Below are 27,540 nucleotides of genomic sequence, written 5' to 3'. Positions count from 1 at the left end.
AAACAAACCATGTTAGGATAACAAGCCCGGTCTTATGTTACTCGCCAAACATGTGGATCACCATCTCCCTATCCTCTGAACTTCCGTTTCTGACAGTCCTGTTCTTGCTGCTTCCGTGGCCGCGCCTATGCGTAATGAGTGTGTCCCATAATCTTTGGGGTGGTTCCCTGCCGATGTTAGGCATTTATTAAATATAGCTTGAAACTGGTATCTTGGTAATGGCGTTCCATCAATGTGTGATAGGAAGAAATTACTTTGTGATCTGATGGTTATATATATTTTTACTATTGTTACCCGACTCAGCGTACCGTTTTTGGGTTGTAGAAGTACCCTAGTGCCCCTGCCCGCTGGAACCATTTTCGATTTGCATATGCGTAGACGTATTGCATTATTGGCTATGACTACGTCCTGGTGTAATAAGCCTCCACTGGTGGTAATTTTGGATTGAGGGACTAATTCGCTTATACATAGCGCCCCGAAGAAGGCGATCGCAAATGCAGTAGACAGTTGTGTTGCTTTGAATTGTGAGTGTCATGTTAATGGTGTTAGGGATATGATGTGAAAATCAGTTTTAGCGACACGGGATGGGACGTCTACACTCCTGACTTGGCTGACCCTTTTTCCACCCTTTTATGGATTGTCTGATGATGAATCTCTTTGTCACATCTCCCCAATTCAGTAGTTGGAAGTGAACTGCTACTCCGGTCAGCCACCGCTGTGCTGACGCCCCTGATATGCCCCTCATCATTAGCTGGTGGAGAAATTCTATGGTGACTTGTAATCTGGCTTGTTCACATTGGTCAACCTGTCTGCCTGCTACTAGTCGTGTCCACTCTTCCCATGCCTTACCGTATGCTTTCCACATCGATGGGGCAACTGATGCTCTGATTAATGGCATCCAATATTTGCCACTAGATCCCATAGGAAGGCTTGGCAACTGTTGCCCGATGGGTGGGCGTTGGGGAGGAGCTCTGTGAAAATCTGCCAATTGAATTGTGATAAAGCGTTAGCAGCAGCGTTAGACCCCTCAGCATCGTGGCTAGCGCGAACCCATACATTGTGTTTTAGGCACAGGAATGCTAGCCAGCGTAGTAGGCCTAGCACTGGGAGAGACGATGATGCCATATTATTAATGAAGTGCGCTAGGCTGGTGTTTTTTTTAAGAAGCGTATATTTTTGTTAGCCAGGCGCGCGCCCCATATTTCTATTGCTACCACTATTGGAAACAGTTCCAGGACTGTCTGTTTTTGGTCAGCACTTGTTCTGCCCAATACGGAGGCCATAAGCTTGTGCACCATTGGTTATTTAGTATCGCTGCATATCCGCCTGATTCTGCCTCCCCAGTGAATAATCTTAGTTCAATGTTGGACTGTTCTGCTGACATAAATAACGTGTGACAGTTGAATGATTGTAAGAAGGTTTTTCACACCTCTAAGTCAGCCAGTAGCTGCCTGCTGATTCTGATTGTATGACTCGGTTTAGATGCCCCTTTTGTTGCGGGCGATAAATGAAGAGAAAAAACCCTTCCGACTGGCATCACCCGGCTCGCAAACACGAGGAGACCTAGTAATACTTGCATCTGCTGTAGTGTTACTTTCCATACTGTGCAAAAAACCTAGATCAGGTGTAATGTTTTGGTATTTTTTCCCATGGGAGGCGGAACAACCTTGCTGTGGTGTCGATTTCGATGCTTAAGAACAATATCTTTGTTGTGGGGCCTATGTTTTTGGTTGGGCATAATGGGACTCCAAACCAATGGGAGATGTTTGTGAATTCGTTGAGTAAGGGGCAGCGAAAGTGGATGACCAATCGCCTCGGCCCGCGGAGGGGCCCCCACAGTCAGTGAATCCTTCCTTCTTTAGTATAGAGTCTACCAACACTTTGGGTGTAGTAGCCCGTGCAACCTTCATGTCGCCGGATTTGTGCCAGAGCCGCGGTGAACCCTGATGGCCAGCCCCCCTCTCCCAATACTGGTGCCTGTCAGCTGGTGGGTCGAGACCCCCTGCGGTGGAGGCAGGTCTAAGCTCTGTAATTTAGATTGTCTCTGTAATTTGAATGAGTACACTTTAAATCCTTTTACCAGGATCTATCAGAGGGCAAGTCTGGTGCCAGCAGCCGCGGTAATTCCAGCTCCAGTAGCGTCCACTAAAGCTGCTGCAGTTAAAAAGCTTTTATAAGGATCGAGCTTGGCGGTCCGCTGCAAGGCGTGCTACCGCCAGTCCCAGCCCCTTTGCCTTGGGGCGCCTCCCCGATGCTCTTGACTGAGTGTCCCGGGGGCCCGAAGCATTTCCTTTGAAAAAATTAAGTGTCCAAAGCACAGGTGGTGTAGCTTGCTTAACAGCTGGGCTACTCCGCTGACTAGCAGACTCTGCTACAAGGCCCAAAGTATTGCCTGGGCTAGATGCAGTTAAAAATTTGTAATTAGATCTACAGGCGGTGTAGCTTGCTTAACAGCTGGGATACTCCGCTGACTAGCAGACACTGCTACTAGGCACAAAGTACTGCCTGGGCTAGATGCAGTTCAAAATTTGTAATTAGATCTTCAGGCGGTGTAGCTTGCTTAACAGCTGGGCTACTCCGCTGACTAGCAGACACTGCTGCTAGGCCCAAAGTATTGCCTGGGCTAGATGCAGCTAAAAATTTGTAATTAGATCTACAGGCGGTGTAGCTTGCTTAACAGCTGGGATACTCCGCTGACTAGCAGACAGTGCTACTAGGCCCAAAGTATTGCCTGGGCTAGATGCAGTTAAAAATTTGTAATTAGATCTACAGGCGGTGTAGCTTGCTTTACAGTTGGGCTACTCCGCTGACTAACAGACACTGCTACTAGGCCCAAAGTATTGCCTGGGCTAAATGCAGTAAAAAAATGTTACTAGATACACAGGTGGTATAGCTTGCTTCAGATGGGCTACTCCGCTGACTACGAGAAACTGCTACTAGCCCAAAATGATTGGCTGGGTTAGATGTAGTAAAAAATTGTTATTAGATACACAGGTAGTGTAGCTTGCTTCAGATGGGCTACTCCACTGACTACGAGACACTGCTACTAGCCCAAAATGATTGGCTGGGTTAGATGCAGTAAAAAATTGTTATTAGATACACAGGTGGTGTAGCTTGCTTCACAGCTGGGCTACTACGCTGACTAGCAGACACTGAAGCTTTGGAGCAGACCTCTGATTCCCAGGCTATAGTATGAGTAAACAGCTCTGCAGACTCAACCATCTGTGTTACCCCAAGCCATAGCGTATGCAGTTTCTTATGGTTAAAAGAGGGGGAGCGACCCGACCCACCTGGAATTGACGATGCCAACGTCCTGTAAAACACAGCTAGGGGACTCCAAAATGTGTCTCCATTTTTTCCAAAAATTGTGGCACAGACACCACTTAAGTGGTATCAATTGCCCCAGAGTTGCTTAAAATTGTTGGTGAGGTGCTTTTCCAAAATCTTCAAGCTTTTAGTCTCCCCAGGATGACACAGGGGTAGAAAAGTCCTTGCGGATCCATGATTTGTTCATCTTTATGAACGAGAGTCTGTCCACATTGTCAGTGGACAGCCGCGTGTGCTTATCTGTCAGCACACCACCAGCAGCGCTGAACACATGTTCAGAGAGAGCGCTGGCTGCGCGGAACGTCAAGATCTCCAAGGCGTGAGTGGTGAGCTCAGGCCATTTTTCCAGATTGGAAGCCCAAAATGAGCAAGCGTCCAGTGACACAGTTATGGCTTTGATGTTCATTTGGACATACTCCTGTACCATCCTCTCTAGGCGTTGACTATGTGTCAGACTTCTTGTCTCCTGTGGCCTTGCAAAGGATGGTCTAAAAAATTGGTGAAACGATTCCACAAAATTGCTGTTACCAGCAGATATGGTGTTACTGTTACGGTTTGAGTGATGAAGACTCGACAGTCCCACTGTCGGCAAGTTAGAACTGTGAGATTCACTACATGCACCACTGGTGTTTTGTGGAAAAGCAGATGTAAGATTCTGTAACAGCCTCTGCTGAAACTCCTGCATGCATGAATCCCTTTCTATGGCAGGAATTATTTGGGCAAATTTACTTTTGTACTGGGGATCTAAGAGTGTGGCAACCCAGTAGTCGGTATTACTTCGAATTCTGACAATCCGAGGGTCATGTTGCAGGTAGTGCAGCAAGAAGGCACTCATGTGTCTTGCGCATCCAGGAGGACCAAGTCTTTGTTGTGTTGGTGGCGAGGTAAGAATCATGCTTCCTTCCTCTGCCCTCTCCCAACAACCTCACACAACAGAAATGTGATCAAGGTCTCCCTCACCTGATGAGTCTTCCATGCCCATCGCCAGTTCGTCCTCCACTTCTTCCTCAGTTCCTGCACCTTCCTCAACAGTTTGGCTGCTACCATGCGCCCTGGTTAATCCCTCTCCCCCACCCTCCCATGCCTACCGCCTTGGTGCTGCCGACCGTCTGGACCTTGCAGATGTTATCCCTTCTGCATACGACTCCTCCTGTACTTCCTCCCCCTCCTCTTGTCCCACCACCTGACTCAGAATGCTGTTTAAAGTGTGCTACAGCATGTAAATGACCGGAATAGTCATACAGATAATGGCATCATCAGCACTAAACATCTTCATCGCCATTTCAAAACTGAGCAGAAGGGTGCATAGGTCCCTGATCTGAGACCACTCCTGCAGTGTGATTTGCCCCACCTCTGGATCTCGTTGGCCCAGTACATCATAACGTATTGCACCAGGGCTCGTCGGTGCTGCCACAGTCGCTGCAACATGTGCAGAGTTGAATTCCATTGTGTCGGCACATCGCATTTCAGCCAGTGAACAGGCAGGCCCAACGACTTCTGTAGAGATGTAAGTCGTTGAGCTGCGGGATGCGAACGGCGGAAGTGAGCACACAGTGACCGTGCCCTCTGCAGAAGGCCATCTAGTCCGGGATAGTGGGCTAAAAATTGCTGGACAACCAGGTTCAACACGTGAGCCATACAAGGCACGTGTGTGACATTGCCCCGGCGCAGGGCCGCACCCTGGTTTGCAGCATTGTCGCACACGGCCTTCTCTGGCTGCAGGTTCAGTGGAGACAACCATTCATGAAACTCGGTCTCTAGAGCTGACCACAACTCCTCAGCTGTGTGACTCACATTTCCCAGACATTTCAAAGTAAACACCGCCTGATGCCGTTGAGCCCTGCTGCCAACATAGTAAGGAGGTGTGCAGGATTCCTTCTGTGCAGTTAGAAAGCGGGTGGCATTACCAGACCGGCTTTGGGTGCAGGTGGAGGACCGAGAGGAGGTTGAGGGGGCAGAAGCAGTGGAGGAACTTCTAGATAAAGAGGATTGACGCACAACTCGTGGGGACGGCAAGACTTGGACAGCAGCCCCTTGTCCTGCTGTCACCATAGTTACCCAGTGCCCAGTCAGCGACATGTAACGCCCCTGTCCATGCCTACTCATCCAAGTGTCTGTGGTGAAATGCACCCTGTCACACACAGAGTTTCTCAAGGAAGCGGTGATGTTGTGTGCGACATGCTGGTGTAGCGCAGGCACACCTTTCTTTGAGAAGTAGTGACGACTGGGCATCTGGTACTGGGGCACTGCGACGAACATAAAGTCTTGAAAATCCTCTGTGTCCATCAGGCGGAAAGGCAGCATTTCTGTAGCCAAGAGCTTGCAGATGGTGAAATTCAACCTCTTAGCTTTGTCATGGCTAGGAGGAAATGGTCTTTTACTTGTCTCATCTGAAGGACTGAGGGCTGGCTGTTGTGCTTAGACGGGGTTGAGTAGGGTGTCCCCGGCAAACTGACGGTCTGTGAGGAAGATGCAGGCGGACATGTTATGTTGCCTTGATCCAAAGGTGGTGCTCTCGATGGCAGATAGCACTCAACACCAGCAGGTGTTTCCACTTCCAAATGAACTGACGACCTGCCAATCACACTGGCTGTTGCGGGTAAAGAGGTGGCAGGTCTGCGTCCAAAAACATGTGTGACTGCTGTCCCCCAGTCACAGAGGATGAAGAGGCCGCGGATGCACAAGATGGGGCAGACGGTGGTTGGCCCGGCCCGCTAGGCTGCATTGTAGCACAGTGAGCTTCCCACTGCAACTTATGCTTCATATCCATGTGACGGTTCATGCATGAAGTACTCAAACTATGGATTTTTTGGCCTCTACTTAGCTTTTGGTGACAAATGTTGCAGATAACATGAGTTGGGTCATCCTTTGCGATCTCAAAAAATGCCCAGGCTATGCAAGGCTTAGAGCCCATGCGACCTGAAGAGCCACCATGACTTGTGGTCAGAGGCAGAGTTGTGGTTGAGGATGCAGTTGTTGATTTGCTTCCAGTACTCCGTCTGTCCAGGAAGGAGCAACCTAACCTTGTCGTCACTAGCATCCTCCTCCACCTCCTCTGCTGACCTCATCGACTGGCTGACTGTGAGTTGACAGTATGTGGGATCTCCAACCTCGTCATCATCACCCTGTGTGTTCTCACACCCGTCGTCCTCAGAGCCAACCTCTTCCTGCCCTGACCGAAAAGTCAAGTTGTCGCTCCAATCAGGTATTTGAGTCTCATCATTGTCTTCCTCATTGTCTCCAACAACAGGAGTTACAGTTTGGGAACAAGGGTCTACATTATGCTCAGAACCTTCTTCATCTGGGCCTGGATCCGACTCATAAACATTCAGGGCATCAGTGCAGATCATTTCCTCGTCTGGATTCACAGAAGCTCTGGAGCAGACCTCTGATTCCCAGGCTATAGTATGAGTAAACAGCTCTGCAGACTCAACCATCTGTGTTACCCCATACTCAGACGGGCAGCTGGAGACTTGGGAGCTGTGAGGAAGCAAGTGCGATTGGGGTGAAACCTCTGAGGACTGGAGTATTTGTGATGTTGAAGTTGAGATGGAGGAGAGCGCACTTGAAGGAGCACTTGATATCCGTTGAAGCACCTGCTGTTTTTGTGCCTCATCTGGAATTTGTAGCGATGGGCGTGTCCGTAAGAAAGGGATCATATCACATTGTCCACAAAAAGAAGCAGACATCTTAGTTTGGCTGGAAGATGGTCTTTCTTCTGCAGATGTTACTGTTGCTTTACCACCTACCCCACGGACACAACCTTTTTTTCCCTTTCCAACACGCCTATTCCCCTTTCCACCAGCAGCAGGCCTTTTGCCACTCATTTTGGTGGTTAACTAATTGGCAACTCTGTAGTTGTTTGCACAAAAAATTATGGATGGAAACCGAGCAGAGCTGAGTGGCCAAACTGTGGTACTAGCCGAAAAGGATTGGCTGGGTTAGATGCAGTAAAACAATTTAATTAGATACACAGGCTGTGTAGCTTGCTTCACAGCTGGGCTACTCCAATGACTACGAGACACTGCTACTATGCCCAAAAGGATTTACTGTGTTAGATGCAGTAAAAAATAGTTATCAGATACACAGGTGGTGTAGCTTGCTTCAGATGGGCTACTCCACTGACTACCAGACACTGCTACTAGGCCCAAAAGGATTTCCTGGGTTAGATGCAGTAAAAAATTTGAATTAGAAACACAGTCGGTGTAGCTTCCTTCACAGGTGGGCTACTCCGCTGACTACGAGACACTGCTACTAGGCCCAAAAAGATTTCCTGAGTTAGATGCAGTAAAAAATTAGAATTAGATACACAGGCAGTGTAGCTTCCTTCACAGGTGGGCTACTCCGCTGACTACCAGACACTGCTACTAGGCCCAAAAAGATTTCCTGGGTTAGATGCAGTAAAAAATTAGAATTAGATACACAGGCGGTGTAGCTTCCTTCACAGGTGGGCTACTCTGCTGACTACGAGACATTGCTACTATGCCCAAAAGGATTTACTGGGTTAGATGCAGTAAAACATTGTTATTAGATACACAGGTGGTGTAGCTTGCTTCAGATGGGCTACTCCACTGACTACCAGACACTGCTACAGGCCCAAAAGGATTGGCTGGCTTAGATGCAGTAAAAAATTGGTATTAGATACACAGATGGTGTAGCTTGCAACACAGATGGGCTACTCCCATGACTAACAGACACTGCTACAGGCCCAAAAGGATTGGCTGAGCTACATTTCGCCAGATGCTGTGAAAAACACTTGCACAGCACTGGCACAGACCTTCCTGGCAAAACATGTTATGAACTGCTGTAACCTAGCCCTCAAAAGGGCTGCAATTAGAACTAGTCCCTACTCCCTAAACCTATCTCTCTATGTAACTGGAAATTCGCTCGCAATTCACACAGTTATACTGTATAGCACCCACAGCAGCAGCCGTGCCATCTAACACTCAGCTGCAGCAGTGAGAAAATGGTGGTGATGGGGAAAATGGCTGGGTCTTATAGGGCAAAGACATGTGACATACACAGCCAATGACACATGCCCTTGCTTGTGTGAAAAAAAAGCACTTCGCTGCGTGTGTGCGCTGCTGATTGGCTGACAGACTGCACCGCCCCACTGTAAATGCGGGAAAGAAAAAAAAAATGGAGATCGGCATTATTTCTGCAGAGATCCATCCCCTGCCCCTCCCCCCGCCCACTCTACACTGAAACTGTCTATTAACATTGATTAACAGTATTACTGTGAAAAAATCCAGTTACGCTTTTGGTGCACGAACAGTTATCGAACATAACCTCGAACAGCCGAATTTTTTGCAAATCGTTCGAGTTCGTCAAACGATTCGAACACCGCCCAAAACAGCTCGAATTTGAGATTTGCAAACAGTTCGAGTCGAACACCGCTCATCTCTAACTATTGTTACGGATCCGGGTGGTGGAACCTCTGTGCCGCGGTGAAAGGAGGGACCCAGAGGGGCGTAACTAAGTATCAACTCAGACCGACCCCGGTCGTACGGCGGCTAATGACTCTGTGACCAGGGAGGGACCGAGCAGAGGGACCAGGTGCTACTCTGGGGACGACCTTGTAAGAGAGCAGGTGGCTCCCACGGGTCAGATGACAGGGACTGACCGGTATAGCGGATGGACACAACAAGCAGGCAGAAGTCTCTGGGTTAGCTGACAGGTGGTCTCGGCAAGTGACAGCAGGAGCCTCCAGGTAGGCTATCTGGTGGTCACGATAAGTGATGGCCAAGCAGGCTGAAGTCTCTAGGTTAGCAGGCAGGTGGTCACGGCAAGTGATGGCAGAGCCTCCAGGTAGACTAGCAGGTAACAGGCAGGCAGTAGGAGAGTGCTCCCAGGTGAGCGGGTTAACAGTTATGGCTGGTAGCAGGCGGACTTGCCCATAGACAGACTGGCGGGTTGAACGGAAGACAGACTGTCGTGCTGGAGAGTAGTCTGGCTGGTGGACTGGAACAGTAGTCAGGCTGGCAACTGGACCTGAGGGCTGAAGCAGAGATAAGTATACTGTGCATCAACTATTGCTCGGGCACCTGCATTTTGGAGGAGGTGCCTTATATATGGGAGGTCCTCCGGCTATTGGCCGGGGACTCCTTAGGACGGCGCGCGCTGCTCCTTTAAGAGAGAGGGAGAGCGCGCGCGCCCTAAGCACAGTGCCCGGGAAGCAGAGCGTGCCGACAGCAGCAGCAAGAAGAGCACTGGAGGACTCCGCGCGGGGAGCGAGGAGGTGAGAGGAACGACGTCTCTGCCTGGCAGGGGGCAGAGACGCCGATGCTACAACTATGATCTGTGCACTTTTTATAATGCTATCATTTTTGGCTATTTTCTGTCCAAGTCACTTCAAATGTGATGTGGTCCCTAAAAAAATTGGTTCTGTAAATTTTGCTGGAAAAATGAGAAATTTCTAATAAACTTGTTTAAAAAATAATTCTGATGTCATGTAGACATGTGGAAAATTTTATTTATTAGCTATTTTATGTGATATAACTATCTAGATTAAGGGCCTAAAAATTAAAACTTTGAAAATTGTGAAATTGTCTACATTTTCGCCAATATTCTGATATTTTCACAAATAAACACAAAAAATATCCACCTAAATTTACCAGTAACATAAAGTACAATGTGTCATGAAAAACAATCTTAGAATCACTGGGATATGTTGATGCATTCCAGAGTTATTACTTCATAAAGTGACAAGAGTCAGAATTGTAAAATTTGGCCTGGTCAGGAAGGTGAAAACAGGCTCGGGGGTGAAGGGGTTAACTACAGTTCTGTCAATGCAATTTATACAATAATGTTACAGGCAACTCTAACTATGATTGACACGTTAAAAGAATTACTCTTTTCTTCTCTTACCTTTGATTCATCTAATATAGTTATTCAATGATTATTTCAATATATTTGCTTTTGAGCATCTGTTTGTGACACTAATAATGTGATCCAATAATGTCTATGTCACATACTGTGTTCACAGTATTCCCAGTTTGGTCTCTCATGTCAGCTCTGTGAGTTTCTAAAATAATGATTGAACTTTCCTGTTTAAACTTCAGTTTGCTAAAGCCATTAAAATGTTAATCCATGCTAATTTCTAATTTTTAATAGCTTGATCACAATATATGTACACATAGTACATTTCTGAGTCATTCAGCATGTAAAATGAAAATATATAATATTTAATCATGCTAGATATTATTTCGCAAAGTATATACAGTATATCATATGAAGATGTTTAGTTCATTATATTTTAGGAACCTTAGACCATATCTATAATTTATTTTATTCCGAAGATTTAATTATGTATTTAATGTATAGAGGAGTGAATTAATTTGAAACTAATTAAATTCTGATTCACGCGAATCCAGCAAAATGGCTGCAAGTCAGCCACCATTTTGCTGGATTCATATCACCTATGAAGGGATGGAAAACATTTTTTTGTCATAACAATCTAGCAACTCCCAAGCCCCTTCCTTTCTCAGATCCCAACTTGCCCTCAAGTAACTTTTAAAGTCACAGGCTTTACTCTGTTGCTGGTCACAACTCAGTCATCACCGGCACATTTGTTATTGGCTAGGCCTTCAACTCATATTCTGATGTTATAACTTCTTAATACATTTCAGCAAATAGTGAAAAGGACACCGGCAATGGAGCAGAGTGAGTGTCTTATCAAACCAGTGGAGGACCATCATGGAGTTGCAACTACGTGAGCAAGTGCTTGGTCAATATGATCATTTATTTTTTTAACCCCTTCCTGACCAATTAGTTTATTCTACTTTGGAGTTTGGAAACCTCATAGAATGCTTTTTTAACAACAATAAGTGAACACTCATTTTGGCTCGAACAAGTATAATGAAAATCAAATTCCCAGCTGAAATTTTAGCACACTCTGGGCAATTAAGGCCATAAGTTTGTATAAATAGATAGATAGATAGATAGATAGATAGATAGATAGATAGATAGATAGATAGATAGATAGATAGATAGATAGATAGAGCTGTTACAAGCTGGCAATTGAGAAAAGTGCCATTTGCAATCTTCTTTAGTTATTTCCAAAACTCTATATAGTTAGCAAATCGGCTCATTGGAGATAACGATTACTCCTTAGCATCTGTTAATATTGTCTACAGTAAGACCTAAAGAAAATGCCAGGAGCATCAAGTAGGTGTAATAGATACAATTTATTTTGGCAGAAAGATAAAGCAAATTTTAAAATAATGAGCCTAATTGGTGAATCCACTCTAGAGAATCTCTTTCTATGTAAATGCACTAGTCTACTCAGGAAACCCTAACAAATATACACTGCTCAAAAAAATAAAGGGAACACTCAAATAACACATCCTAGATCTGAATGAATGAAATATTCTCATTGAATACTTTGTTCTGTACAAAGGTGAATGTGCTGACAACAAAATCACACAAAAATCATCAATGGAAATCAAATTTATTAACCAATGGAGGCCAGGATTTGGAGTCACCCCCAAAATTAAAGTGGAAAAACACACTACAGGCTGATCCAACTTTGACGTAATGTCCTTAAAACAAATCAAAATGAGGCTCAGTATTGTGTGTGGCCTCCACGTGCCTGTATGACCTCCCTACAACGCCTGGGCATGCTCCTGATGAGGTTGCGGATGGTCTCCTGTGGGATCTCCTCCCAGACCTGGACTGAAGCATACGACAACTCCTGGACAGTCTGTGGTGCAACGTGACGTTGGTGGATGGAGCGAAACATGATGTCCCAGATGTGCTCAATCAGATTCAGGTCTGGGGAACGGGTGGGCCAGTCCATAGCTTCAATGCATTCATCTTGCAGGAACTGCTGACACACTCCAGCCACATGAGGTCTGGCATTTTTCTGCATTAGGAGGAACTCAGGGCCAACCGCACCAGCATATGGTCTCACAAGGGGTCTGAGGAGCTCATCTCGGTACCTAATGGCAGTCAGGCTACCTCTGGCGAGCACATGGAGGGCTGTGGGCCCTCCAAAGAAATGCTACCCCACACCATTACTGACCCACTGCCAAACCAGTCATACTGAAGGATGTTGCAGGCAGCAGATCGCTCTCCACGGTGTTTCCAGACGCTGGCACATCTGTCACATGTGCTCAGTGTGAACCTGCTTTCATCTGTGAAGAGCACAAGGCGCCAGTGGTGACTTTGCCAATCCTGGTGTTCTGTGGCAAATGCCAAGTGTCCTGCATGGTGTTAGGCTGTGAGCACAACCCCCATCTGCAGACGTCGGGCCCTCATACCACTCTCATGGAGTCGGTTTCTAACCATTTCTGCAGACACATGCACATTTGTGGCCTGCTGGAGGTCATTTTGCAGGGCTCTGGCAGTGCTCCTCCTGTTCCTCCTTGCACAAAGGCGGAGGTAGCGGTCCTGTTGCTGGGTTGTTGCCCTCCTACGGCCCCCTCCACGTCTCTTGGTGTACTGGCCTGTCTCCTGGTAGCGCTTCTAGCCTCTGGACACTACGCTGACATACACAGCAAACCTTCTTGCCACAGGTCACATTGATATGCCATCCTGGATGAGCTGCACTATCTGAACAACTTCTTTGGGTTGTAGAGTCCGTCTCATGCTACCACGAGTGTGAAAGCACAACCAACATTCAAAAGTGACTAAAACATCAGCCAGAAAGCATTGGTACTGAGATGTGGTCTGTGGTCCCCACCTGCAGAACCACTCCTTTATTGAGGGTGTCTTGATAATTGCCAATAATTTCCCTCTATTGTCTATTCCATTTGCACAACAGCATGTAAAATTGATTGTCAATCAGTGTTGCTTCCTAAGTGGACAGTTTAATTTCACAGAAGTTTAATTTACTTGGAGTTATATTCTGTTGTTTAAGTGTTCCCTTTATTTTTTTGAGCAGTGTAAATGTCTTTGTAAAGTTAAGCTAAAAGTATTCACATAAGAGTAAAATATTAACGCCAAAGAACTATAGGTAACTGAAGATAGCAAATAACAGATCTTGGGAGGTTTGTACGAATGGAGTTCAGTATTTCAAATAAAATTGACATACATAAAGTAGTCTAGAAGGTAGGCCAACAAACAAACAAACCAAATGCAATAAACATTTTATATACAATGCAGTGTATGCATTGTAATATAAAACAATTAGACAGTTTCACCCATGGGTTTGGTTTTGTACTCTTAGTACATGCCTTCCTGCCGTGAACCTAATTAATGTGGAACCATCTCTACCCACAGGGCAGCACCTAGAAACAATGTTGGAGCATTCTTTATGTTATGCTCCATCAGTAAGGAGATGGCATAATTTCCTGAGGCTCTATTAGCCATGTGTTCATAGCAAATAACACATGCTGAATGATATCCACATATCACTTTGTAGCTACTGACATTAAGTGATCATGGATAGTGTTTGGTTCGTTTATCCTTAGTCCCCTGATGAACTGTATGTTGGAAGGGGAAACTCGTTTGGACAGAATGGAATAATGAAATGCAACTGGATCCACAGATGAGTATTAGAGATGAGCGGATCGATCCACCAAGGATCTACTTTGAGTAGAAATTCCTGAAATTATCGGTTCCATTCAAATTTGAAACTATGTGATTAATTTCTCGAGGACTGCAAGAAAAGAAAACTTGTCGAGCACCATTAACCATACTGCTGTAGCATCAGAGAGAGTGGTAATGATGTTTTATGTGATCATTGGGGCATCCCTAGTTTATCAAAATGATTATCATACCTTGTATACTGTTGGCTATTTCCTGGGTTATCATAGATCATCAGGTCTCAGTGCAGCACGGACTGACGCAGGATTGGAATCTCTCTCTCTTGCTCTCAAATTTATTCAATGCAAGTTGAATTTTAGGGGAAAATTTGGCATAACCCGGGAATTCTAATTTAAAACTATTTGCTCATATCAATCTGAATAATTTTTTTTTAAAATCAAATCAATATTTGTTGTGACCTCCCTTTGCTTTAAAAATAGCATGAAAACTTGGCTGTTTGTTGTTGTCCTAACCCTGGCACAGGTGAGGGAATGTTATGTCTGTGGGGATAGCATAGGTGTCTCCTGGTCAACCATATGGGGGCAAGTGTCCCACTCAGTGAAAGCTTTGCACAGCAGGTAACACAGCTTATTCTATTTATAAGCAAATTTGGATATCCTTTTAGAAGACTGAAAAAATTTCCACATTTTGATTTTATAGCAAAGGCCTAGCCAATAACTAGGCTATCCAATAATCATCACATACTTGATGGTAACAACATGTTTGTCATCCTACAAGCATTCTGGCATTCGGCTTACCAGATGATTCAGTTAAATCAACCAGCAGTGACAGTTGGTTGTAATGGTCAGCGTCACTGTTGTTATTTCCACTTTGAATGATAGTCTAGCTATTTGTCTGTGTCAACTCTATGCCCCACTACACATCCACCTGCTGCATCTCATTATACTCTTCTTCCTCCTGCATTTTTTGCAGCATGTAACATGGACCTTAAGGGTCACTAACAGACACAGTCTGGCTATAAACATGTGCAAGTTGCTGTTTTTCTTCCATTGCATCTTGCATTCTATTGAGTATTTATTTTCAGGATAAATATGAGGAAGATGACATTGTTGATTACATACTTGCCTTACTTGGCGGATCTCTGAGTAACCCATGTTCAAATTTAGCTTCTACAGGATATGGTATGTCACGACTTAATGCTGTCTGTATAGTTGCTCCAACATATGTAGCATTGAATTCCAGCAAATTGTGATGTAGGAAATCAGGCAGTGTTCTGGCATGCTTTTCTGTTTTTGCAAAGTCAGTGTCGCAGTAACTCCTTTTTCCTGGAAGAGCTAATTTTAGGTGAGATACAAATGATCTCCAGATCTGCCATTGTTGGTCCAATTAAAAACGATGTATCGGAGGCAAGAAAACACACAGAGCCAGTGTCTATCAGTATACAATTCTTGGCTCCCCTCAGCTCTCAAGCAACAAGTATTTTATTACACCCACAGAATAAAGGGGAATGGCTAAGTACTTTACCTGAGGAAATAGATATATAAGTTGGGAATAACAAAATTGTAAATTATGGATTCTGCTGAATTCCTTCAAACTAGTTCTACCCAGTTTCCTATGTCTTCTGTAACAAAGAAAACTTAACACAAGGACACATATATATCAGAAATAATGCACTGTGTTATTTCTTTTATGAATAACACTTATAAAGCTAATGCAAACACACAAAATTATCAAACATATATACGGTAGATATATAAATTATCTAAATGATAATTAAAGCAAGGTATAAAATATTTACCATAACACCAGGAGTGCGTGCTTTGCCACCTAAGAATGGTGAAATTCAACTGACATTTTTCTGGCCATAGCTTTCACATTCCTCATGCTGCTCGAGAGATATGGGCCTTTTTATTCCATGCTATTTTTATGGTCTTTACCAGGGGAGTGTTGCACATAGGTTAATAACACAAAGCAGTCTAAATACACGCCCACAGAGAATCATATGAGCATAACCCCATTGCTAAATGCCATGAAAATTAGCACAAAATAAAAGATCCAGGTCTCTGGAATCATAATGCAGGAATCATATTGCAGATTTAAAAAAAATATATAAAATAATCAGGAGACCAGCTGGAATAAAGCAAGAGCAAAAATTTGACACTTCTGAAGGTTTTATACTAGCTTTAAGCTTTCAAGATCATGCAGTTCTTGAGATATTTACCAAAAAAATGGACCACAAAGTGAATATTAATATACAGCAAAATGACTTAGACCAATCTGCCCCAAATTCGACACACATGTAAATTAGGAACTTCGGAATGTTTTATACCAGATTTCAGCTCACTAAGACCTACAGTGGCATGTAAAAGTTTGGGCACCCCTGGTCAAAATTACTGTTATTGTGAATAGTTAAGCAAGATGAAGATGAAATGATTTCTAAAAAGGCCTAAAGTTAAAGATGACACATTTCATTTGTATTTTAGGCAAAAAATATATATTTTCATCTTTTTACATTTTAAAAATTCCAAAAAGGAAAATGGACTGATGCAAAAGTTTGGGCACCCTGCACAGTTAGTACCCAGTAGCACGCCCATTTGCAAGGATCACAGCTTGTAAACGCATTTTGTAGTCAGTCAAGAATTTTTCAATTCTTGTTTGAGGTATTTTCATCCATTCTTCCTTGAAAAATTCTTCCAGTTCTGTGAGATCCCTGGGTCGTCTTGAATGCACTCCTATTTTGAAGTCTAGACACAGATTTTCAATGAGGTTCAGAACAGGGACTGTGAGGGCCACTGTAAAACCTTCAGCTTGCGCCTTTTGAGGCAGTCTATTGTGGATTTTGACATGTATTTAGGATCATTATCCATTTGTAGAAGCCATCCTCTTTTCAACTTCAGGTTGGAGCATAGTTTTTTGTACTTTGAGTCCCTTAGTGCTAGTTTATCTTTGTTTTTTATGTTCTTTTCATCACTTATAGATTAAGTTAAATAGAGAAGATCTTACCCCCTTGCTTCAATCTTCATTTTAGCATTTATGAAAAAAATCCACATACATATTCCATTGCAAGAAAATGAAAACCACTTTAGTCAATTACATTTTAACTGCTGCATGACATCGGCTTAAAAAATCTATCCAACGAAAATGAACTTTGCATGAACTACAAGGTCAACTGCAAATTTTCACTGAAGTTACTTCGATTCAAAATTCTTTCGATTGCTGAACAGCTTGTGTTGCTGAATAGTCATCCTATAAATGATGGAATTTATAGAATTTTAATTAGACCAATATTGCATTTTAGGTATATGTTAATTGTTTAAGAGTTTATGTTTAATGATATAATTATTTCAACTTTAAACACCATTTTAATGAGAGACAAAAATAATTTCCTGGTTAATTTCAAATGCTTATTCATTTTATGCATAATTTCAAATGCTTATTCTTTTGAGCTCCAATCCAATACTTTCCTACCCACAGCCATAAAATAAAACTCTGCAAAGACTCTACCTGCATGAAGCAACCACTGGGGGAAGCTTATGGAATTTAGATTTCTAGATCAGTATACAGTGAGATCTGAATATATCAGTATATTTAATAAGTTTCACATTGAGATCAGGGGCAGACATACCATTGGTGCAACCTGTGCAGCTGCATATAGGCTCAAGAGGTAAGGGAGCCACATCCACCTCCATGGCAGATGGAATTGAGCAATATCATGAGGCATTGAACTGAAAAGTCCCATAAACTGTCCTTACACAGGAACTATCTTCATTCTGTGTCCATTGGCTGTTAATATAGGTTTTTTAAATAATAAGTTGAGTTCTAAGTTTGTTTTATGACCAACTTTTCGGGTTTTTCTTCTGTTGGTATATGTATTCTATCCAAATGTTCTGCCATTCTAATGTTCTAGGCAGATATACAGTACAGACCAAAAGTTTGTATACACCTTCTCATTTAAAGATTTTTCTGTATTTTCATGACTATGAAAATTGTACATTCACACGGAAGGCATCAAAACTATGAATTAACACATGTGGAATTATATACTTAACAAAAAAGTGTGAAACAACTGAAAATATGTCTTATATTCTAGGTTCTTCAAAGTAGCCACCTTTTGCTTTGATGACTGCTTTGCACACTCTTGGCATTCTCTTGATGAGCTTCAAGAGGTAGTCACGGGAAATGGTTTTCACTTCACAGGTGTGCCCTGTCAGGTTTAATAAGTGGGATTTCTTGCCTTATAAATGGGGTTGGGACCATTAGTTGTGTTGTGCAGAAGTCTGGTGGATACACAGCTGATAGTCCTACTGAATAGACTGTTAGAATTTGTATTATGGCAAGAAAAAGGCAGCTAAGTAAAGAAAAACGAGTGGCCATCATTACTTTAAGAAATGAAGGTCAGTCAGAGCGAAAAATTGGGCAAACTTTGAAAGTGTCCCCAAGTGCAGTTGCAAAAACCATCAAGCGCTACAAAGAAACTGGCTCACATGAGGACCGCCCCAGGAAAGGAAGACCAAGAGTCACCTCTGCTTCTGAGGATAAGTTTATCCGAGTCACCAGCCTCAAAAATCGCAGGTTAGCAGCAGCTCAGATTAGAGACCAGGTCAATGCCACAAAGAGTTCTAGCAGCAGACACATCTCTTCAACAACTGTTTAGAGGAGACTTTGTTCAGCAGGACTTCATGGTAAAATAGCTTCTAGGAAACCACTGCTAAGGACAGGCAACAAGCAGAAGAGACTTGTTTGGGTTAAAGAACACAAGGGATGGACATTAGACCAGTGGAAATCTGTGCTTTGGTCTGATGAGTCCAAATTTGAGACCTTTGGTTCCATCCACCGTGTCTTTGTGCGACACAGAAAAGGTGAACGGATGGACTCTACATGCCTGGTTCCCACCGTGAAGCATGGAGGAGGAGGTGTGATGGTGTGGGGGTGCTTTGCTGGTGACACTGTTGGGGATTTAGTCAAAATTGAAGGCATACTGAACCAGCATGGCTACCACAGCATCTTGCAGTGGCATCCTATTCCATCCGGTTTGCGTTTAGTTGGACCATCATTTATTTTTCAACAGGACAATGACCCCAAACACACCTCCAGGCTGTGTAAGGGCTATTTGACCAAGAAGGAGAGTGATGGGGTGCTACGCCAGATGACCTGGCCTCCACAGTGACCAGACCTGAACCCAATCGAGATGGTTTGGGGTGAGCTAGACCACAGAGTGAAGGCAAAAGGGCCATCAAGTGCTAAGCATATCTGGGAACTCCTTCAAGATTGTTGGAAGACCATTTCCATAGTATATGCTGAGTCCAGAACGTGTCTTAACCAGTCCTGATCGAATGGCTGAAGAAAGCCGGGATTTTATCAATTTAATTCAATAGTATTCAATATGTTTAATGTGAGTGCCTGGTGATACAAAAATGAACTCAGACATTTTGCAAAAAGAAAATAATTGAACTTAATATAATATATTTTATTTATAAAATTAACAACGGCTTCAAATTTCAGAGACCCATCTTGCCATCACACAAGCTGCACTTCCACCTTTGTTCTGACAAAGATAGATCCACTGCCCCTCCCCACCCCCAACAAAGATGAGGGCTGGATTTCAGGCATAGCTCATTAGCCAAGATGGCCCCCTTCTCTGTCTCTGAATCAGTGGTGACAGAAAAATTAGCTAACCTAGGTAATGCTCTGATCCTTGCTCCTTCATAATGAACCATCAGACAGAGAGGAGGAAAATGTCTTTATGTCATAATGCTATGAGTTAAAGATGCAGCAAATATGGAGCATTTTTGTCAAAGGAATTTGCAGCTCCATACAATTTGGTGCAGATTTTACAGCTACAGAAAAACCACTGATAATAAATCCTATGTGTTTAATATTTTCATTTTGGGTTATTTAGCACTACGACCCTGTGTGATTAAAGTCATATTTAACTAATTGAATAGGGAAAAACATGTTTTAAAATGTCATAATCAAAAAAAGGAGTTAGAAAAAGTTAAAGAATAAATATGAGAAGACTGTAAAAAAATGTAAGATGGACAATATACTATATACAGTTGCATGTAAGAGTTTGGGCACCCCTGTTCAAATTACTGTTATCATGAACAGTTAAGCAAGTTGAAGATGAAATGATCTCTAAAACACCTAAAGTTAAAGATTACACATTTCCTTTGTATTTTAGGAAAAAAAAAAAAAAATATATATATATATATATATATATATTCATATTTTACATTTCAAAAAATTAAAAAAGGAAAATGGGCTGATGCAAAAGTTTGGGCACCCTGCACGGTTAGTACCTAGTTGCACCCCCTTTTGCAAGTATCACAGTTGAAAACGCTTTTTATAGCCACGCAAGAGTCTTTCAATTCTTGTTTGAAGAATTTTTATCCATTCTTCCTTAGAAAATCCTTCCAGTTCTGTGGGATTCCTGGGTCGTCTTGCATGCACTGCTATTTTGAGGTCTAGCCACAGATTTTCAATGATGTTCAGAATAGGGGACTGTGAGGGCCATTGTAAAACCTTCAGTTTGCGCCTATTGAGGTAGTCTATTGTGGATTTTGACATGTATTAAGGACCATTATCCCTTTGTAGAACACATCATCTTTTCAACTTCAGCTTTTTTACAGACGTGTTGTTTGCATGAAGAATTTTCTGAAATTTCATTGACTCCATTCTTTCCTCTAATAGTGAAATGTTCCCCGTGCGATTGGCTGCAACACAACCCTCAAGCATGATTAATATACCCCTATAATGGTTAGCAAGATGTTCTTTCCCTGATAGTCTGTGCCCTTTTTTCTCCACTCATACCTTTGATCATTATGGCCAAAGAGTACTATTTTAACCTCATTGATCCACAAGCATTGTTTGCAAAATGCATCAGGCTTGTATAGATGTTCTGAAGCTGAATTTTATGGTGAGGACACAGGAGAGGTTTACTTCTGATGACTCTTCCATGAAGGCCATATTTGTGCAGGTGTCGCTGAACAGTAGAACAAAATGCCACAACTCCAGTGTCTGCTAAATCTGAAGGTATTTTGCAGTAAAGTGGGGGTTCTGAGCTGCCTCTCTAGCAATCCTATGAGCAGCTTTCATTGAAATTTTGCTTGCTTTTCCCGACCTTATCTTGACCATCACTGTTCTTGTTACCTGCCATTTCTTAATCACATTACGCACTGAGGAAAGGGTAACTTGAAAATGCTTTTCTATCTTCTTACAGCCTTCTGCTGCTTTGTGGGCACCCACCATTTTCATTTTCAGAGTTCTAGGCAGCTGCTTACAAGAACCCATGGCTGCTGTTCGTTGGCACAAGGTTAGAGGAGTTTGGGTTTTTATAAAGCTGGGAAATTTGCATCACCTGTATAACGATTTGTCCGCGCCCCTGCTTGCAAGGACACCGGTTTACTCACCACCCCCGGCTCGCAACACGGCCCCTGTCATGTTCCTGCATCCTTCTTCCTGGTGTACGCTGCATTTTATCTCGGCGGCGTTGCTAGGGCGTGTGTACGCATGCTCCCCTGTTCTTAAAGGGGCAGCACACATATGGTAAATGCTGGGAGGCATTTAGTCAAATGTATGCGCACCTGCAAGGTGTCTCCCAGCCAATAGCTGGAAGACATCTTGTGTAAAAGGCACCCTCCCTGATTGGAAGGTGCCTGATCAACCACTATAGGTTTATAGGTGGTTAGTGTGAGCAACTGTATGTTGCCTGGTCCCCTGTCCCTAGCCTGTTACAGTTATCCTGTGTCCCAAATGCTGTGTCCTTTATCCTGAGTCCTTTTTTTTCCAGTCTAGTCCGTATCCTGTAACCGCATCTGCGGCATCTGTCTGCCACCCTGGGGGCGGAGTACCCAGGCCAGAACCCTGAACCTGAAACCGTGTCTGCAATATCTGAACCCCTTGGCAGCATCAGTGGTACCTGCCTGTTTCCCGAGACCAGTGCGTCTGAACCTTGTCCCAGTGGCCGTCCTATGTGAACTTGTTCCAAGTGGCCATCCTGTCTGAACTTGTCCCAAGTGGCCGTTCTGCTCCGTTGTAATGTCTCTGCCCTTTGGGGTCAGCAGCTACTGTTAAATGTGCCCTGGAGTGGTACCTGGCAGCTACCTGCCGCACAAGACTGACCTCACCACTAGAGGCTCCAGTGAACACTAAGGTAGCTGCTTAGTCACACCCATCCAGGGTAAGTCTGGTTCATGGCACAGTGGGTTCACGAACCACGTGCGCCACCTTAGAGCATGACAACCTGCCCTTTCCTAACGATGATAGTGAACAAGCCATAATCCTAAAACGCTAATTAAGGTCTGAAACCTTGGTCAAAGTTTTCTGAGCACACAAATCTCCAAGGATGCCCAAACTTTTGCATCGGCTCATTTTCCTTTTTGTAATTTTTAAAATGTAAAAGATGAAAATATATACCGTATTTTTCGGACTATAAGACGCACTTTTTTCCTCCAAAATTTTGGAGGAAAGTGGGGGGTGCATCTTATAGTCTGAATACTATATACATTGCTGTGCGTGGTGGTGGGTGTGAGGGAATGGCAGTGAGGGATCAGCGTGGCACAGGAGGCAGCAGCCACCTGCTGTAGCCTACGCTGTGCCCGTTACTAAAGAAAATGAATATTCCATGCTCCCCATGTCCATGGGCGTGGAGAACAATGAATATTCATTTTTCTTAATAGCCTGCACACTGTGTGCCCGCTATTAAAGCTCATGCATATTTCTTACAACCCACTCCCATGGGTTGTAGTGAATATCCATGGTCTTCAATAGCAGGCAGACTGACCGCAGAGCGGCAACAGGAGCCACGCTGCGGTACAGTATGTTGGCTATTGAACAGACTGAATGGTCACTGCTCCCCACACACAGAGTCCCGGCGTGGGAAGCAGTGACTATTCCAGGACAGCGTCTCACACTGTGTGAGGGTGCATGGCAGGGACGCCATGTGCGCCCTGCATGCGCGGCTCACACAGTAAGAGTGTCGGCAGCAGAGCGGGACAGCGATGGAGGAGAGAGGAGGTGAGTATGATTGTTTATTTTTTTGAGGGCAGTGTGATGGGGGCTCAGAGGGTGCCATGCATACCAGGATGGGGGCTCAAGGGGTGCCATGCATACCAGGATGGGGGCTCAAGGGGTGCCATGCATACCAGGATGGGGGCTCAAGGCGTGCCATACATATCAGGATTGGGTATCAAAGGGTGCCATGCATACTAGGATGGGGGCTCAAGGGGTGCCATGCATACCAGGATGGGGGCTCAGAGGGTGCCATGCATACCAGGATGGGGGCTCAGAGGGTGCCATGCGTACCAGGGTGAGGGCTCAAGGGGTGCCATGCATACCAGGATGGGGGCTCAAGGAGTGCCATGCATACCAGGTTGGGGGCTCAGAGGGTGCCATGCGAACCAGGATGGGGGATAATGGGGTGCCATGCATACCAGGATGGGAGATCAAGGGGTACCATGCATACCAGGATGGGGATGAGGGCCAGGTATAACCAGGATGGAATGGGGGCCACTTATACCAGGAAGGAGGGGCCATACATACCAGTATGGAGGATATTAACAGAATTGAGGGACATTACCCCAATACCAGTGTCAGCAGCAGACCCCCTCCCCCATAAAAAGGCATCATGACTACATTTTTTGCTTACATTTTTTTTCCTATTTTCTTCCTTTAAAACCTAGGTGCGTCTCATGGTCCGGTGCATCTTATAGCACGAAAAACACAGTATACAGTTATATGAAAAAGTTTGGGCACCCCTATTAATCTTAAGCTTAATGTTTTATAAAAATTGGTGTTTTTGCAACAGCTATTTCAGTTTGATATATGTAATAACTGTTGGACACAGCAATGTTTCTGCCTTGAAATGAGGTTTATTGTACTAACAGAAAATGTGCAATCTGCATTCAAACAAAATTTGACAGGTGCATAAGTATGGGCACCTCACCAGAAAAGTGACATTAATATTTAGTAGATCCTCCTTTTGCAAAAATAACAGCCTCTAGTCGCTTCCTGTAGCTTTTAATGATTTCCTGGATCCTGGATGAAGGTATTTTTGACCATTCCTCTTTACAAAACAATTCCAGTTCAGTTAAGTTTGATTGTCGCCGAGCATGGACAGCCCTCTTCAAATGATCCCACAGATGTTCAATGATATTCAGGTCTGGGGACTGGGATGGCCATTCCAGAACATTGTAATTGTTCCTCTGCATGAATGACTGAGTAGATTTGGAGCGGTGTTTTGGATCATTGTCTTGCTGAAAGATCCATCCCCTGCGTAACTTCAACTTTGTCACTGATTCTTGAACATTATTGTCAAGAATCTGCTGATACTGAGTGGAATCCATGCGTACCTCAACTTTAACAAGATTCCCGATGCCGGCATTGGCCACACAGCCCCAAAGCATGATGGAACCTCCACCAAATTTTACTGTGGGTAGCAAGTGTTTTTCTTGGAATGCTGTGTTTTTTTGCCACCATGCATAACGCCTTTTTGTATGACCAAACAACTCAATCTTGGTTTCATCAGTCCACAGGACCTTCTTCCAAAAAGAAATTGGCTTCTCCAAATGTGCTTTTGCATATCTCAGCCGACTCTGTTTGTGGCGTGCTTGCAGAAACGGCTTATTTCGCATCACTCTCCCATACTGCTTCTCCTTGTGCAAAGTGCGTTGTATAGTTGACCGATGCACAGTGACACCATATGCAGCAAGTTGATGCTGCAGCTCTCTGGAGGTGGTCTGAGGATTGTCCTTGACTGATCTCACCATTCTTCTTCTCTGCCTTTCTGATGTTTTTCTTGGCCTGCCACTTCTGGCCTTAACAAGAACTGTCCCTGTGTTCTTCCATTTCCTTACCATGTTCCTCATAGTGGAAACTGACAGGTTAAATCGCTGAGACAGCTTTTTGTATTCTTCGCCTGAACAACTATGTTGAATAATCTTTGTTTTCAGATCATTTGACAGTTGCTTTGAGGAGCCCATGATGCCACTCTTCAGAGGAGATTCAAACAGGAGAACAACTTGCAAGTGGCCACTTTAAGTAGCTTTTCTCATGATTGCATACACCTGTCTATGAAGTTCAAAGCTCAATGAGGTTGCAAAACCAAAAAAAGTGCTTTAGTAAGTCAGTAAAAAGTAGGTAGGAGTATTTAAAACAAGAAAATGATAAGGGTGCCCATACCTATGCACCTGTCAAATTTTGTTTGAATGCAGATTGCACATTTTCTGTTAGTACAATAAACCTAATTTCAAGGCAGAAACATTACTGTGTCCAACAGTTATTACATATATCAAACTGAAATAGCTGTTGCAAAAACACCAATTTTTATAAAACATTAAGCTTAAGATTAATAGGGGTGCCCAAACTTTTTCATATAACTGTATATATATATTTTTTCCTATAAAACAAAGGAAATGTGTCATCTTTAACTTTAGTATTCATACTGCGTGAACTTTTCCACTTTTTTTCACATTTCACCCAAAAACTTAAATGCATTTTACTGGGATTTTACGTGATATACTAATATTAAGTAGCAAGTATTTGTGAAGGAAATTATTAGTGTTGAGCGAGCATGCTCGGCACTGCTTGATACTCACCCGAGCATCTTACTACTCGGGATGTGCGGCGAGCACCGAGCACTTTGCTCGGGCAGGAGCTCGGGTCTCCACCCTGCTTGTTTGGCACTCTTTACAGAGCCAATGAACATGCCGGGATTGCCAGCCAGTCACTGTAATGCCGCAGCCATGTTGGTTGTGGGCATTACAGTGACTGGCTGGCCGCACAGCGTCACCTCGACTATTTAAAACCGGGCGCCGCCATCTTGGACACAATCACTCCGGATCAGACAGTGTAGGGAGAGTGCTGCTAAGCTAGGGAGAGATTTATTCTGCGAAATAGGTAGTGTAGGGTCTCTAAAGCCTGCAAAATAAAACAAACAGTCCTTCTGAGGACTAATATCCATACCAGATATCAGGCAGGCAGGCAGGCTGTATAGGAGACGCAGTGGTTATACCAACAAACACTGCATTACAGTCCTGTGAGCTGCTGCTGCTCAAATTGCTAGACTTAGCCCCAGGTCTCAGAGGCCAGAAAAAAACCTTTTTTTTTTCATCTAAATCTTCTTTCTTTTATTTTTTTTTTACCTTATACACAAATCTTTACCCTGGAAAGGATGTTCCTTAACATATTTCACAGGAAAACATTTTTAGTTTCGTTTTTGAACGTTTTATTGTGAGCCCGTAAAAGTGTCTTAATAACTCTGACCACGTTGTTGACAGCAGTGACCTGGGGGTCAGAAATGCTTCCCCATGCTGTCCCCATGTCACTTGAGCACTGTCACTATCATTTTGGGCACTTTTTAGGCTTTCTGCTGGGGGTGCCGCCTCAAAAATGCTCGGGTCTCCCATAGACTAACATTGGGCTCGTTGCTCGGGTTGAGCACCCAAGTATCATGGTGAGCTCGGCCTGAGCTTCGAGCACCCGAGCATTTTAGTGCTCGCTCAACACTAGAAATTATACATGTTTTTCTAATTATTAAAAAAATATAAATCTGAAAATGGTAATGTTCATTTAAATTCATCCCTCCTGAGTCAATACTTTGTAGGGCCACTTTTCGATGCAATTATTGCTGTAAGTCTTTTGAGGTATGTCTTTACCAGCTTTGCACATCTAAAGGCTGAATTTTTTCCCCTTCTTCTTTGCAAACTAGCTCTAGCTCAGTGAGATTGGATGGAGAGCGTCCATGGATAGTCCATTCAAACACATGAATATGCTTTAATCTAAACTATTCCATTGTATCTCTGGCAGTATGTTTAGGGTCGTTGTCCTGCTGGAAGATGAACCTACACTCCAGTCTCAAGTCTTTTGCAGCCTGTAACAGGTTTTCCTCCAGGAGAGTGACTCTTGACTGACCAGATGGATGGGCCGGTAACTGGGCACAGACCTCCTCTACGACTTAGATGCCAACAAGGTGGAGGTGGGATACTGCTTAGTGTTGAGCCACCCCCGTAGTGTTCGAGTTCGGTTCGGTTCGTCGAACACCCGTGTGTTCGCCGAACTGTTCGTCGAACTGTTCGTCGAACACCTTCGAACACCGTTAAAACCAATGGCAGGCAAACAAAAACACATAGAAACACATAGAAAACACCTTCAAAGGTGTCCAAAAGCTGACAAACTGCTCAGAAGACACAACTAACACATGGAAAAGTGACAAGTACATATAGTCATGCGAAAAGAAAAGAGGTGGAGGAGTAAAAGGAGGGGGAGACACAGATATAGGCATGTCATGCCCTTCTAAAATCCAAAAAGTGAGAAGCCGAGACGGCCAGTCCGCTAATGCCCGTGCCACCTCCGTGTCGCCGGGTTTGTGCCAGAGCCGCGGTGAACCCTGACGGCCAGCCCCCCTCTCCCAATACTGGTGCCTGTCTGCTGGTGGGTCGAGAGAGCCCCCCTGTGGTGGAGGCAGCTCTAAGCTTTTTAATTTAAATTGTCCCTCTAATTTGAATGAATACACTTTAAATCCATTTAAAAGGATCTATTGGAGGGCAAGTCTCATGCCAGCAGCCGCGTAATTCCAGCTCCAGTAGCGTCCACTAAAGCTGCTGCAGTTAAAAAGCTTTTATAAGGATCGAGCTCGGCTGTCCACCGCAAGGCATCCTAGTGCCAGTCCCAGCCCCTATGCCTTGGGGTGCCTCCTGATGCTCTTCACTGAGTATCCCGTGGTCCCGA

The sequence above is a fragment of the Phyllobates terribilis genome, unplaced genomic scaffold, assembly GCF_046119375.1.
Source record: "Phyllobates terribilis strain yellow unplaced genomic scaffold, ASM4611937v1 Scaffold_4__5_contigs__length_816908805, whole genome shotgun sequence".
Taxonomy (NCBI): domain Eukaryota; kingdom Metazoa; phylum Chordata; class Amphibia; order Anura; family Dendrobatidae; genus Phyllobates; species Phyllobates terribilis.
This window is presented reverse-complemented; position numbering follows the sequence as displayed.